This window comes from Macrotis lagotis, chromosome 6, assembly GCF_037893015.1.
Source record: "Macrotis lagotis isolate mMagLag1 chromosome 6, bilby.v1.9.chrom.fasta, whole genome shotgun sequence".
NCBI classification, from domain to species: domain Eukaryota; kingdom Metazoa; phylum Chordata; class Mammalia; order Peramelemorphia; family Peramelidae; genus Macrotis; species Macrotis lagotis.
In genome coordinates, this window is record NC_133663.1 from 128,263,326 (window position 1) to 128,278,938 (window position 15,613).

At 35.5% G+C, this 15,613-nt stretch overlaps 1 protein-coding gene and 1 pseudogene across 2 annotated transcripts in view; one reads left to right on the forward strand and one right to left on the reverse strand.

Moving 5' to 3' along the window:
* Positions 1-15,613, reverse strand: part of TBC1D4 (TBC1 domain family member 4) — a 196,179-nt gene that overhangs the window by 171,384 nt on the left and 9,182 nt on the right. The window lies entirely within an intron of this gene.
* LOC141491506 (trafficking protein particle complex subunit 2-like) lies at positions 6,071-6,435 on the forward strand (annotated as a pseudogene).

Below are 15,613 nucleotides of genomic sequence, written 5' to 3' on the forward strand. Positions count from 1 at the left end.
TACTACCAAAAGCAGCCCAGTGTCTGGTCCATAAGTGAGCAAGTACTAAGGCTGAGCAAGATATGGCTGGCCCAAAATTTGCAAGTAAATTTCAACAAAGATTACATTTAGGCAATGGGAAAATGGTAATTTAGTTATTAAGTATGTGACACACTAAGGATTCAAAAAAAATTTTACATATCTGACCAAAAAGGTCTTCATATATTTTAAACATAAAGACCTAGTCATTGAACATTTGGCTGTGATTACATACACACAGAAAAATTCATGCATTGTTTGATATTTGTTTACTTACCTATATCTGTGACCAAATTTCATGTTGATTAAAAGGAAAGCTAGAGGGGATAACATTCTGAAATCAATTTACAGGAACCATATATTCAGAATACCATTAAAGCAAAAGTTGTGGTTCCATCATTTTCTTTTTTTTTTTTTGGATTTTTTTTCAAGGCAATGGGTTTAAGTGGCTTGCCCAAGGCCACACAGCTAGGTAATTATTAAGTGTCTGAGGTTGAATTTGAACCCAGGTACTCCTGACTTCAAGGCCGGTGCTCTATTCACTGTGCCACCTAGCCACCCCACTGTTCCATCATTTTCAATCATGTCTGAATCTCAGTGACTTCATTTGGGATTTTCTTGACAAAGATACTGGTGTGGCAACTTTTGTTTATTTTTTAAAATAAGTCAGTTGGAAAATGTGTTCTGTCTTCTTTAGTTTATTTTATTTTTAGTATATTTACCAGAGAGATACTCGAGTTTTAATAATTACTTGGTGAATAAATATTTTGAGACAATGACATGGTTACTTTTTAAAGAGATGATTTGAACTCAGGGTGGATTTAGGATAACAACAACAATAATAATGACAACTAAGATTTATATATTGTATATACTGTACCACTTTCTCCTTAAGTTATATAAACCTTGTGGTACAGTAAGAATGGAATGTAACTTGGGACTCAGAAAACCGCATTTTGAATTCTGGTTCTAGCACTTAATATCTGGTGTCCTAGGGCAAGTCACTCAGTCTCTAAGCACCACAGTTTCTTCTTTAGAAAAGAAAGCATATAAATAGCCATTAGGGTTACTTTCATTTCTAAATTTATCATTCTAAAAAACGTTTCCTCACAACAGTTCCAAGAGAAAGGATATAGAAATGATTTTTCCAATTTTTTATAAGGGAAGTGGAAGAATATTATACCAGTGAATCCCACTAATAAGTTATTTTCATTTTGTTTTTAAGTTTCTGGGGAAAGAGAACAAATGTTTATTTAGCTCCTATTTTGTGCTGAGTACTATGCTACACATTTTACAAATGTGGATCTCATCAACCCCTATGGATTTAATCAACTTCTCTATGTTGAAGATGCTCAAATCTACCTATTCTACCCAAATCTCTTGACTGAGACCAATTTCTTGAAATAGATGTACAGCAGACATCATAAACTTCATTATTTCCAAAATGAATTCATTATCTTTCCTTCCCTCTAAACTTCCACATTACTGTTAAAGGCATACCATCCTGCAAGGTCCCAGGACTTCTGCAGGACCTGGACCCTGGACTTCTCATTATCTACCCCTCCCCCCATATCCAATGTATTGTCAAGACCTGCGGTTTTCACCCTTGCAATCTGTCTCTAATCGCCTCCTTCCCTACTCTATCACTGCTACCCCTCTAGGGCATAACTGAATGCAGTTACCAAAGTGATTTTTCCTAAAATGTAGGTATATATATGCAGGTATAATTGTATCACCTTCTTACTCAATAAACTCCTGTGGCTCCCTATGTTCCCTAAGATCAAACAGAAAATCCTGTTTGGCCTTCCCTTTCCAGTCTTCTCAGACCTACATGTTCTCTTCAATCCAGTGACACTGAGCTCCAGGGTATTTTCTCTGACTATGCCATAAAATGCTCTCCCCTTCTCATCTCTACCTACTGGCTTTCTGGGCTTTGTCCTTCAAGTCCCAAATAAAACCCCATCTTCTACAAGAAGCCTTTTCCAATCCCTCTTAAATTCTAGTACCTTTCCTCTGTTGGCTGTTTCCTATTTATTCTACAGCTAGCTTTTTGAACATATTTGTTTGCTTGTCTCCTTCATTAGATTGTGAGCTCCTTGAGGGTTGTTTATCTCTTTTATATCCCGATTACTTAAATTAATGCCTGACCCAGAGAAGAAGTTTAATAAATGCTTACTAATTAAGTACCATTATTGTTATTCCCATTTTACACTTGAGGAAATTGTGGCAAACAGAGGTTGAGACCAGGACCACCCAGCTGGCATCTGAGGCCACATGCCAAGTCAGGTCTTCCTGACTTCAGGCTCCTGAGACAGTGTCTCAACAACAACAATAACAACAATCCATATTTATATAATTCTTTACAATTTACAATGCATTTTTATAATGACTATATAATTTAGACATAAAGTGACAAAGAGGACATTCAAAAAGTACTTGGAATTTCAACCCAAAGTCTATGTTTTCCTGATTTTCTGCAGAGATTAAAGTGACTCCAGTAAATTGTTAAATGCTATAGTTTATGTTACATGTGACATATAAGTATGCATTTGTGTGTATACATATATATTTATATTTTTCTGGAGATAGAATTTTTGAAAAAAAAATTATAAATATAAATTGCCATGCAAAAAGTTACAGCTGTCCAGAGAATCAGTCTCACTTTCAAGGTCAAACACTTCAAGCCTCATTTGAGCTTCCGTGTATGTGGCAACCCAGATTAGATATCAAGATTTTACAAGTTTGCTCTAGGAAGGAAAATAATGGCCAACGAGATTTCCAAGGAAACTATCCATTCGGTCATATGTGTGCAATAACTGGTTACCCTGGGTATTTCTTAGGTAAATTGGGCAATTTTTTTACTGGCTCACATCCAATGCTTACAAAAATAAACTCTAATAAATAATATTCAGATTACCTCCTGCCTCTTGTCCCTTTAAGTGATTTAGAAGCACATTTTCCATTTGGGGGAACCAAGGAAAAAAAAGCTTAGTATCTCTGCAACTAAGTAAATATATGAAACTGCTAGTGCCATATTTAGCTTTTCCCATGAGTTACTTATTTCCTACCTTAAACAATACAATGCCAGTTGTGGCTATGTCATTAACACAAGGGTCTGACTGGCAGAGAACAAATTAAAAATAACTGTCAAATATAAGGAAAACAAAGCAGCAAAGTACAAATCCAAAACACAATTTTCAATAGGAATAGCATTCCTGTCCTTATCAAAGTAAAAAAGGGGCATTGAGATCCATGGTGAGAAAGTCCACCTGGCTTATGGAAAGATCTCAGCAACAGGTAAAACAATAAGGAGGGCTAATTAGTTTGTGAACTACCCTGAGAAATTATTGCTTTTTATATCTGTAGACCCTGGGCTTTAAAAGACCATATCACTGTGAATCCTTTCCAGAAAGTTTTTTTTAAAGTGCAGTAAAATGGCTTTTAATATTTCTGTTAGTTTATTAACATAGGAACTTGATCTTTGTGAACTGGAGACTACTATGCTCTATCCCTCAGTCTTACCTAGGGTAGCCACTGGAAATAATTATCAACAACTCTTATCGCAAATTTTTAATATATATATATATATACACATATATATATACATATAAATAAACATATATATTTTTGAAGTAAGAGTAGTAATTGTTCAATTCCAAGAATAAGCTGTTTTTTTTTCAAAACTGAACTCAATAAAATCTTATTAGTCTTATCATCCATCATCAACCAGTACTAAACTCTGGCTACTTAATAATATTTGGTTGCCTTTGTTACTCACTCAGGTCATAACCTCAAATGGACTTGTCCAGATTCAGAAGGCAAAGAAAGGGGGGGCAGCTAGGTGGTGCAGTGGAAAGAGCACCAGCCCTGGAGTCAGGAGGACCAGAGTTCAAATCCAACCTCAGACACTTAATTACCTATATGTGTGACCTTGGGCAAATCACCTAACCCCATTGCCTTGCAAAACAAACAAACAAACAAAAAAAAGGCAAAGAAAGTCAACTGAAATAGGCCCATGTGTCATTTTTAGGAACTGCCTAATGTAACTCTCTCTGTTACTAAGTCCCCTTAAGAATTAATGTTTGTCCTTCATTTTGAAGGACATCAACATCAGGGAAGAGATGCCGTGACAAGCACATGAATTAGATTTTAATGAGAGGAGCTGTACTGATTCATCAGTCTCACTTTTTCCTTCAGAGTCATCTGGGTCTGGTGGCCAGACATGAATCTGGACTGGAGATGACCCTGGATCAGGGCAATCAGGGTTATGTGACTTGCCCAAAGTCACACAGCTAATAAATGGCAAGTGTCTGAGTCTGAATTCAAACTCCTCTCCTCTTAAATCCAAGGCCAGTTCTCTATCTGCTTACCATTAGTATTACCATTAGTACCTAAGATAGTGTTGCCCAGTTGAGAATAATAAATATTTTATTATGATAGTGATAATTGAAGATAATAAGCACAGGGTCCATGTTGATTCATTTATTCTGTACAGTGCAGGTATAGATGAAAGTTTTAAGAATAAGAGAAAATTAGTTCTTTTTGAGAATAACAATACAAAGAAACCTTATGGTTACCTAAGACAAACAGGTAAGAGTACATTTACTGTTCCAAGACTGTGGGCTAGCCCACAGCAGTGCAAAATATATCTAATTGTAAACCCAGAGGAGGGAGAAAAATGAAATACTGTACTATGATCCACAGTTATTAAAAAAAAGAACCCATTGTACAAAATAAAAGACTAGAGGGGCTGGTTTCCTGTTGTGTTGATATTTACAATATTACATCACTCCAACTTCTTTCCTTAGCCCTAGTCCCATGTGCAATTGCTTCTAGTTTTTATTCTATAAAGTGTAAGTTGTAATATTTATAAAAGGAAGGACTTCTTTGAAGAACTTATCAGAAATAGTCAAAGCAAGAAACTTCCCTACTTTTAAAATGTTATTTTCTATGAAAACCAAGGCACTATAAGATTGGATTTGGCATGCAGAAATGCAAAATATAGAGACTGACTCTTGAATACAGGACCAAAATCTCTGGTTTTTATGCCTGGTCAAAGAACCATGAAACTAAGGTAGGAGAAATTTCATGGAACTTTCAACATAGGCGGCAGTGTTCTAAACCTTAGTGAATGTCTTTTATCTTGATTACATTAAATTGCATGCAATTTATACATTGTATAAATTAATGATTTTCTAACTTTGCTAACAGTTAACAGCTTTAAAGCATAAAGACATACTCTTCCACGTATCAAAATAAAAATTTGTTGTTCAGTTGTTTCAGTTGTGCCTGACTTTTGTGACCCCATTTGGGGTTTTCTTGGAAAAGATACTGGAATGGTTTGCCATTTTCTTTTTTAGTTCATTTTACAGATAAGGAATTGAAACAAATATGGTTAAGTGACTTTGGTCCAGAGTCACACAGCAAGTAAATGTCTGAGGCCAGATTTGAATTTGGGAAGATATCTTCCTGATTTTAGATCTATCGATTAAAATATGAAGTGCCAACTAAAATTTAACATAATTTCTATTACAGAAAAATTATCAGAGGCAATTAAGTTCCAGATCCCTATCTTTGAAATATAAATTTTGCAGATATTATTTATTGGCACATAGTGATTAGTAAATTTGCAGAATGCAAAGTTCCCTTTTCAAACAGATTGGCAAAGTTCTTTTTTCTTAGCTAACAACAAAAGATTTAATGGACAACAAGCAGAATTTTATTTATCAGCAGAATGTCTTATTGTCCCTAAGTCCACCCCTCTTCCATGCTTGGACTTCCTCTTCCAAGAAGTTGAAAATCCGCTTGATTATGCAAAATGACCTATCAGTGAGAATAAGGATTAGTTTTGCTTTTTTTTTTTTATCCCCAGGTCCTAGGCTGGTTCCCAGCACATACAAGATACTTAAGCAAATGCTCATTGACTATCATCAAGAGATTTTTAATTAAAGAATTCAAACAGGTTGGAGTCTGCTAGTCTAAGGACGGAGGTAGTCAATGTGTCAGGTACAGATGCTGAGTCCTGCTCACAAGGACCCATATGCTGGAGAAAATGTCTGGAAACTTCTACTTTCTAATTGTTGGCCATCGTGATAATCCAGTTTTTGAAAAGGAATTTTTACTAGCTGGAAAAGAAGAATCTAAGGATCATCTGAGTCACTTCATATCTCATGCAGCCCTTGACCAAGTGGATGATAAATATGTGGTTGTCTAACAGCATGTACCTGAAAACTACAGGCAAATTCAGTAAGTTGGTTATTTCTATTTTTGTTAAGGCATAGCATAAAGAACTTCTTTAGTGATGTCTAGAATTTACATATAAAGTTTGCAATAAATCCATTTCATGAATCAAATTCACCCATTTGATCAAGTGTATTTCACAGAAAAGTTCAATTTCTTGGGAAAAACACTTTCTAAGCTGAATAGAGAAAACTTCTTAAATATGTGATGTCATAATGAAGTATCTTCAGGAAGAAATCTCCACAAATTAATTTTCTTTCAAGTTATAAAGACAACAGGACATCTTTTGTTGTCATTGTTGAAGATGATCCAAGCAAAATAACTTACACTTTTTGAAAAATACTGTATTTATTTAAAAAAAACTAGATGAAGTGCCCCAACAATTATTTTTTCTATTAAAAATTGATTAAAAGACTGTACTTTGACTAGTATAAAATAGTCTTAATTGAACTGTAAATTAGATATATGTCATACTGTTGATTTGGATGACAGATCTCAAACTGAAATAAGAAAAGTTGGCTCACGATAGAAAATAAAATTTACAGTGTATACATAGATTATCTTTATTCATAAACATAAGTACTGCTACTATAAAGCTAGTCAACATTCAAAGTATTGAAGAAAAGTTTTGGGGATTTTTTTTTGGTTCATCAAATTTTGTTCTATTACCTGATAATATCAAGTATAGAGAATAGTCGGGTAATAGTACCAAAAAGACAGAAAACTTTAGAATACGTATATAAACCTAACTCTAACTATAAATTAAATGAAGTGGTTGCTGGGACCAAGGATGTAAACAGTATACCTTTGAATAATCTTTATCATTGCTATTTATTTGAAATGCTGAATCTTTATGATGTAATTTTTTTCTCAACAAGAGTAACAAGAATAAAAACTATTCTTGCTTAATAAATTACAATTTCATTCTTTTGTGAAAGTATGAGTTATTTATATATTTTTACTATCAAAAATAACCTGAATTAATTTAAAGTTTGGCAGTCTAATAGCATACACACTAAAACTAGGAAAATCGCCTGGGGTATACTTGGTATTGTATAAGGTACAGAATCTTTTTCTATAAAGTATGTTTTATGTTTATAAACAGATGACATGGTCATAACAAAATAGTTCCTGGAAAAACTACAAATGTCCAGAAAAGTATTCTTGAATTTGGTATAATAAAAAAGGAACTTTTAACTTAAAAAAAATCAGACAAGATTATTTTTTCAATTAGATACTTCTTGATGGAAATATTCTAGTATTCATGTATGTATGAATTTAACCACAGTAACAACTATAAAAAATGGATTTAGAGACAAAAAGTTCCTTTGAGGTCACCTAATTCACCTTTCTCATTTTACAGTTAAGAAAAACTGGGATCCAGGGGGCAGCTAGGTGATGAAGTAGATAGAGCATCGGATCTGAAGTCAGGACTACCTGAGTTCAAATCTGATCCCACCCACTTAAAAATCACCTAGCTGTGGGATCTTGGGCAAGTCACTTAACCCCATTTTGCCTTGCAAAAAAGAAAAAAAGAAAAAAGAGAAATTGTGATCCAGAAGTTTGCAGTCAGAATTTGAACCTAAATCTTCTTTCCTCAGTAAAGAAATGCCTCCCACCAAAAAAAAAAAAAAAAAAAGAGTAGACATAAAGGAGAATATGACTGCTGGAGGGAGCAGACACAAAAGTGAAGCATACTCTCTGAGAAATAAATAGGAAATGTACACTGTCACTAACAACTTGGTACCCCAGAAGGCTGGGTACTAACATTCTCGAGGTTCCAAAAGTAACTCTTTGGGTAGCTAGTCTTATAACACTATAGCTTAGCAGCATGCCTCCTCTTAATACTCAGTCAACAAACTCAAGGTTTTTTTAGCAAAAGTATTGATTTTGATGGCATAGAAAGGATAATAGTTACAGATCATTTCCCCCCAAACCTGGGATGCACACTGCCATAAATACACCCAGAGTTGTGATGGGAGAAGTTAGGGAGAGAACGGGTACAGTTTTAAAGAACACATAAGGGAGGAACCAGCATAGGCATCACCCATCATGGCCAAGGAAGGCAATCCACAGAAGGACCTTGATGTCTTTTTTTTCTCAGATGAGCCCTTCAGCTGCTTTAACCCAAATGTGGAGCTGGCTTTTCTCTTCAAAGCACTTTCTGCCAATACAACCCTCAGCAGGGTGCAAGCACAATCAAAAAATATTTATTAAGCACCTACTATATAACAGACTGCTAAGCACTAGAGATATAAAGTTTTTGTAAGACAGTTGGGGCCCTCAAGTACCTCACAATCTAGCAGGGGAGACAAGGAGCAAATAAATCTGAACAAACAAGCTATATTAAAAATCATTAAAGAGGAATTAAAAGAGGGAAGGCACTAGAATGAGAAGGGATGGAACTGTCTTCCAAAGAAGTCTGAATTTTGGTTGGGAATTGTATGAAGTTATGGAGGCCAGGAGATAAGATGAGGCAAGAGTTTCCAGCAAGAGAAACAGTTAGGGAAAAAGCCTGGAGCATCTTGTTTGTTGAACTGAAAGGATGCCAGTGTCACTGGATCAAGGGTAAGGTGTAACTGAGGGGTAAGAAAACTGAGAAAGGAGGTAGGGCAAGGGAGTAGGTTGCAAAGGGTTTTGAATGCCAAACAGAAGAGTTTTATTGATCCAGGAGCTGATAAGGAGCCACTGCAGTTTATTGAGCTGGGGAGAGAAGGGCTAACATGGTCCAACTTGAACATTCGGAAAATCACTTTGGCAATTGAATAAATGGTAGACTTGAGTGGGTAACTAAAGTAGGCAGACCCACCAGCAAGCCACTGCAATAATCCAAGCATGAGTGAAGAGGGTCTGCAGTGTTAGAAGAAAGGAGGAAACATATTCAAGAGACATTGCAAAGGTGAAAACCACAGGCATTAGAAACAAATTAGATATGAGAAGGGTTCTGAGTGGAAATAAAAGAGGAATACAGGATTACATCTAAGTTGCAAGTCAGAGAGAATGGGAAGATGTTTCCCCTCAAAAAAGGGGAAGTTAGGATGGGGTAGAGGGCTTGGGGGAAGGATAATGAGTTTCATTTTGGAGTTTAAGATGTTTATAAAACATCCAATTCAAGAGGTCTGAGAGACAGCTGAAGATGTGACAATGGAGATCAGCAGAGTGTTTAGGGCAGGCTGGGTAGATTTGAGAATCAAAGAAATGATAATTAAATCCATGGGAGTGGATGAGATCAGGGAGGGAGGGAGGGAGGGAGGGGGAGAGAGAGAGAGACAGAGAGAGAGAAATCGAAACCAGACATAGGGGGCATAACCTGGATGAAACTCAGGAATGATTAGATAGGTAGGAGAAGAGCTAGTAGAGAAAGGTGTTTATCAATAATCTAGAGAGAAGAGAATGTTGAGAAGGGGATTAACAGTATCAAAGGCTACAGAGAAGTAAAGAATGAGGATTAAAAATTGGATGTGGAAATTAAGAGATTATTGGTAATACTCTCTGCAATTGAAGTATTACAGTTCTCTCCATCAAAGAGCAAGGATTCAAAAAGGATCTAGGATTAGCAGAAGATTCTATTTTTGACACTCTCAAGTCTTGGTGCTGAGGTGTATCACGGCTACCAACTGCTCAGCAGACTTCCTTTCTTCAGAAGTAGCAGATCATCTATAGTTATATGGAAAAATGCCCTTAAAGAAGTGAAAATTAAAAGAACTCTGATGCACCATTTCACACCTCTTAGACTGACTAATATGACTAAAAAGGAAAATGATCAATATTGGAGGGCATACAGGATAACTGTAATACTAATGCATTGTTGTAGAGTTGTAAGCTAATCCAACATTACTGGAGAACAATTTAGAACTATGTCCAAAGGACAATAAAAATGTACATCCCCTTTGATCCAGCAATACCACACAAAGAGATCATGAAAAAGGGTAAAAAAAACCCATTTCTACAAAAACATTCAAAGCAACTCTTTTCATTGAGACAAAGAATTGGAAATTAAGGGAATATTCATCAATTGGGAAATGACTGAACCAACTGTGGTATATGTATGTGATGGAACACTATTTTTCTATAAAAAATTATGAGATGGATCTTCAGAAAAGCCTGTAAAGAATTCATCAATTAATGCTGAGTGAAGTGACCAGAATCAGAAGAACATTATACAAAACCTATAGGAACAAGAAGTAACGATGGACTTGTTCATTTTAGCAGCACAATAATGAAAGACAATCCTAAAAGAATTGTGATGGAAAATACCATCCATATCCAGAGAAGGAACTGTGGAGTTTAAACACAGACCAAAGCTTACTATCTTCAATTTTTAAAAGTTGTCTTGGGTATTATCTTTCTTTTTCTCTCTAATTTTTTTTTCCATTTCTCTTTGATTCTTCTTTCATAACATGATTAATATGGATCTATGTTTAGCATGATTATACAAGTTTAGCCTATATTAGATTGCTTCTTTTTTTTAAGGTTTTTGCAAGGCAAATGGGGTCAAGGGCTTGCCCAAGACAACTAGGTAATTATTAAGTGTCTGAGGCTGAATTTGAACTCAGGTACTCCTGACTCCAGGGCCGGTGCTCTATCCACTGGGCCATCTTGCCACCCTAGATTGCTTCTTGACAGAGGGACAAAGGGGAGAAAAGAGAGGGAAGGAGAAAAAAATGTAAAACCCAAAACCTTACCCAAAAAATGATTGTTGAAAGCTACTTTTGGGGCAGCTAGGTGGCACAGTGGATAGAGCACTGGCCCTGGAGTCAGGAGTACCCGAGTTCAAATCCAACCTCAGACACTTAATAATTACCTAGCTGTGTGGCCTTGGGCAAGCCACTTAACCCCATTTGTCTTGCAAAAAACACCCCTAAAAAAACAAAAAAAGAAAGCTACTTTTGCATGTAGTTGGAAAATAAACAAAATATTAATTTTTAAAAAAAAGGTGGCAGTTCACATTAAGGCACCAGACCTTTACAAAAGATGATAAACTAAACCACACCACACAGATTCTAGTTGGGAACAAAGCAGTCTGGGGGTCCAGAAGCAGGTTTAAGGTTTCAGGTACTTCTAACTAATTATAAACAACAGACCTCCCCCCCTCCCCTCCAGTTAGGGACTGTTGTGTATGGGAGCACTGTAAATTATCTTCACCTGGTGTCCTTGAGCACCAGAGCCTTATCTTATTAAGTGCATTAGAGACTTCGGAGCTATTTAAGCACCAGTATTTGGTTCAATAAAGGGAGACCTAGGAGACCCTGGTATATAGGGGAAAACTTGTCTTTCTTGTCTCCTGCCCCTCCAAGGTTTGCCTGGGGAAGAAGGAGAGAGTCCAGAAAGGGAACTCAACACCCTCCCATCTAAATTAAAGTATGAAATGTTTCCTTTGCATATGAAAGAACTTCTCCTTTACATCTGAATGTCTTTGTCACTTACTATCTTCAATCTTACTTTAAGTCTACATACTGTACAATCTTACATGAAGAAGATATGAAGTGGAACCAGAGATGGAAATGGCAGTTTCCACGTAGGAAATAGCTCCTTCTCTTACTGTTGCCAGGATGTTTTTGCCAAGAATTATTTAGTAACCATGAAGATGAAAACTGCCTCTTTGAGGGTCCTAAAAAGGTGAATTGAGGTTTAACTAAATTATGGATGGAGTTCACAGGATGCCATTGATGCACAGGAAGACTCCAAAAACCATAAACAGAGAATGAAATAAACAGGTCTTCAAAAGGGAAATCTGCAGCAGGATTGCTAGTGTGAGGTCTCAATAGTGCTCTCTTCCCAGGTCCTTAAGTCTCAACAATGCAGTTTCTCTCCTTTAATTTCTAATGCCTATTACTATTCCCAAGAGTCACAGGGTTCCCTATATCACTACCATCTACAACTCTCCTTCCTGAAACAATCCTCAGCTTTCAGTTACTCCACCTGACCTTCATAACCTTTCTTCCTACATCTGACCTTCCTGAAAGTCTTGTGCTGCCCTTCTTGCTGCTTCCCTTTAATTAAAAAAGTATTTTATTAATTTTTTAAATCAATAAGCACTTATTTTGGCTCCTCAACTCCCTCAATACCGAAAAACATACTAAAAAAAACCTTGATTTTTGAAAAAATGTGTATAGCCAAGCAAAACAAATTCCTACACTGGCCTTGTCCAAAAATGTGTCTCAACCTAATATTTAGTTCAGTACCTCTACAAGAAGTGAATAATATTCATCATCATCAGTACTCTCTAATGATGGTTGGTCATTCCACTTATCAGAGATTGCTTTCAAAGTTATTCATTTTTACAATGTTGGTGCTTTAGTATAACTCATTCTCCCAATCTTGCTCATTTCATTCTGCATTGGTTCATTTTGTCAACAACATATTCATTGTCTTCCACAGTTTTGGCAATCTTCTTGTCCCCAACAAACTGTGCACACTACCTTTCTAGGAAATTAATTTCCAAGAAATTTGTAAGGGAAAACAGGTCAGATATGTTTGCAGCTTTAAAAACATCACACATTTAGACAAGTTTGCCTTGTTATTAATAAATATTATACACATTAGAAATCTCTCCAGAGCTAGGTACAGAGGTTCCTAAGCTTCTTTGTAAAGGTTTTGGAAAAAAATGTCTACAATCATAGTTCCCTTTGGTAGTCTAGTCTTTTAAGATTACAAAGTAAGCCAATTATGTTGAAATAAACATTCAATTTCTTCCCTGTCAAATTCACAGACCCCCTGAAATATGTCCACTGACACCTGAGGAGTTCGTGAATACAAGATTAAGAACCTTTAGGCTAGGGGAATGTTCCCTCCTCATATTTCATAAGCAGGTTCCTCTCTTCTATGTCAAGGTTCACTGTGGCTTCCTCTTTCCCATCACACTAGATAGAATGGCTCCTACTACCTGTTGGCTCTTAAGGCAAGTTCACCTCTCTCTCTGTCTCTACCTGTCTCTTTTTCTCTCTCATTCTCTTTCTCCATTACATATCTGCCACGTTCTTCCTACAGAGCTGCTGATTGAAAGCATTCAAATAAAAAAAAAAAATCCCCCCCCAAAAAAACAAAAAAATAAAGAAACAGAAAAGGTTTTATGCATAAGATATTACCCAAACTACATCTTAAGGGACGGGACAAACAATAACACCAAGCCAAAAAAATTTTCATGTACACATTGGCAATTTCCATCTACTAATATATACTTAAACTCTAGAATAGTGGAAGAGGTATGCATACTAAAGAAAGCTTAAATCTTTGGGTTTCTAAAACTCATCTTCAATATCAGTCCTTTCTTCTGGTGGTTATTTCTGTATATAGATTGTATCTGTTTGTATACTGTCTCCCCCTGCCCCCCATGAACTCCTTGAGGGCAACAGTTATCTTTTGCCTGCTTTTGTATCTCCAGTGCCTATAACATTGTAGGCCCTTAATAAATGATTACTGATTCACTGACTGAAGTAAACTAAAGTCATTGTGAAAAACTGTCTCTTAAATTATCTAAAGCAAAATATACACATAAGGTAAATCTGAAGTCAAAAAGATATATGCAAAAACAAGAGCCAGATTTGCACATGAATGATTTACAGAATTATTCATCATGTTATAAAATGCAGTGGTATGAATTACCTTTACTGATCTATGATCCATGTATTTCAAAGTAGGCTACTTTAGTAAGTAGATATTTCTTAGAAAGTGAGTGGAGAGGGGGAAGAAATTGAAGTAAAGATATTTTGACTCTCTTTAATTGGGTTCATAACTAAAATCTGTTTATATTAATAACTGACATAGCCAAGAATAAAGAACTCATATTTATTTTCAAAATTGAATTCCTTAATATGGATTTTACTGAAGAAACTGGCAGTCAGTGTTCCATACCATAAAAAAAATATGAAAACATTAAGAATTTAATTTAAAAAAAAGAATTTAATTTTAACTTAAAAAAAACAACCTCATAATACTAAGAAAATAAGAGAGGACTAAAACACTGCTTGAGTAATCCACCAAATAATATTCCTTAGGTAAGCATATTTCTATTTCTATTTATATGTCAAGGAGGCTCACATGATATGGACATTCCCTAACTACAGCCTCCAGCAAGAAACTTTCCAAGAAGCAGCATAATAATTACCAATAAAATTCATTCACTTATTCATGCATTTATTCAACAATCCTTTATTTAAATTCCTTCAGTAAGGCTATAAACCTACATAAGAAAAAAGACCCAAAATTAAACTAACCAACTAAATTTTTGCAGTCCCATTTCTAATTTACCAAGATCACATAAAGTAAAATATTAAATTTGAAGTAATTTAAGTAATGGTTCAGGGGAAAAAATGTATGGAAACTAGAGCTATTAAACAATATTCTTCAGGCCCCATCATCATCCACTTTCATGAAAGAAATACAGTAGCATTATTTTAAGAGCTTCTTCTTAAAAATTTAAAGTTTATAAAGACTTGTAGAGATTAAAAAGTATAATTTTCAGGGTGGCTAGGTAGCACAGTGGATAAAGCACTGGCCCTGGAGTCAGGAGTACCTGGGTTCAAATCCAGTCCCAGACACTTGATAATTACCTAGCTGTGTGGCCTTGGGCAAGTCACTTAACCCCATTTGCCTTGCAAAAAACCTTAAAAAAAGTATAATTTTCTCTTAGCGGTTGGTTCTTAAAAGTTTAAAATAACTTTAGCTAGATATTAAAAAATGTTTTTAATAAAATATTTTCATTGTTTATACTTCTACCAATATTTTTTCATTATACTACTACAGATAGTATCTGGAAAAAGTAACACAAAAATTAACACCTTTCTCTTAAAATTAATAACATAATCAGATCTTTAAAAACAGTGGACCTTGATATATAAAAAAGGAAAAAGCAACAGAAACAAAACTACCAATGACCAGTCCAAATTCATTCTAAGCCAACTACATACCTAGAAGATTTTTATTCTTTTTTTTTAAAAGATTTTTGCAAGGCCAGTGGGGTTAAGTGGCTTGCCCAAGGCCACACAGCTAGGTAATTATTAAGTGTCTGAGGCCGGATTTGAACCCAGATACTCCTGACTCCAGTGCTCTATCCACTGGTCCACCTAGCCACCCCACCCCCAGAAGATTTTTAAATGAACAACTCACTTCCAAAACTAGTTTAATAGGTTTCAAATGAAGTGTGAGTTACTTCATTCCAGTATGAAAGTAAATAAAAGTTCACATGCCAGATTCCTACCCTCAAAGATCAGAATTCAAACCAATATTATCTGAAGATCACATTTGAAACAAAAAAAAATCCCATGAACAAATCTGCATGCTCTACTAAAAACAAGGCCTGCCCAGGTGAATATTCAGCTTAAGTCATTTGGAGAGTGAGAAAGACTGGAGACTG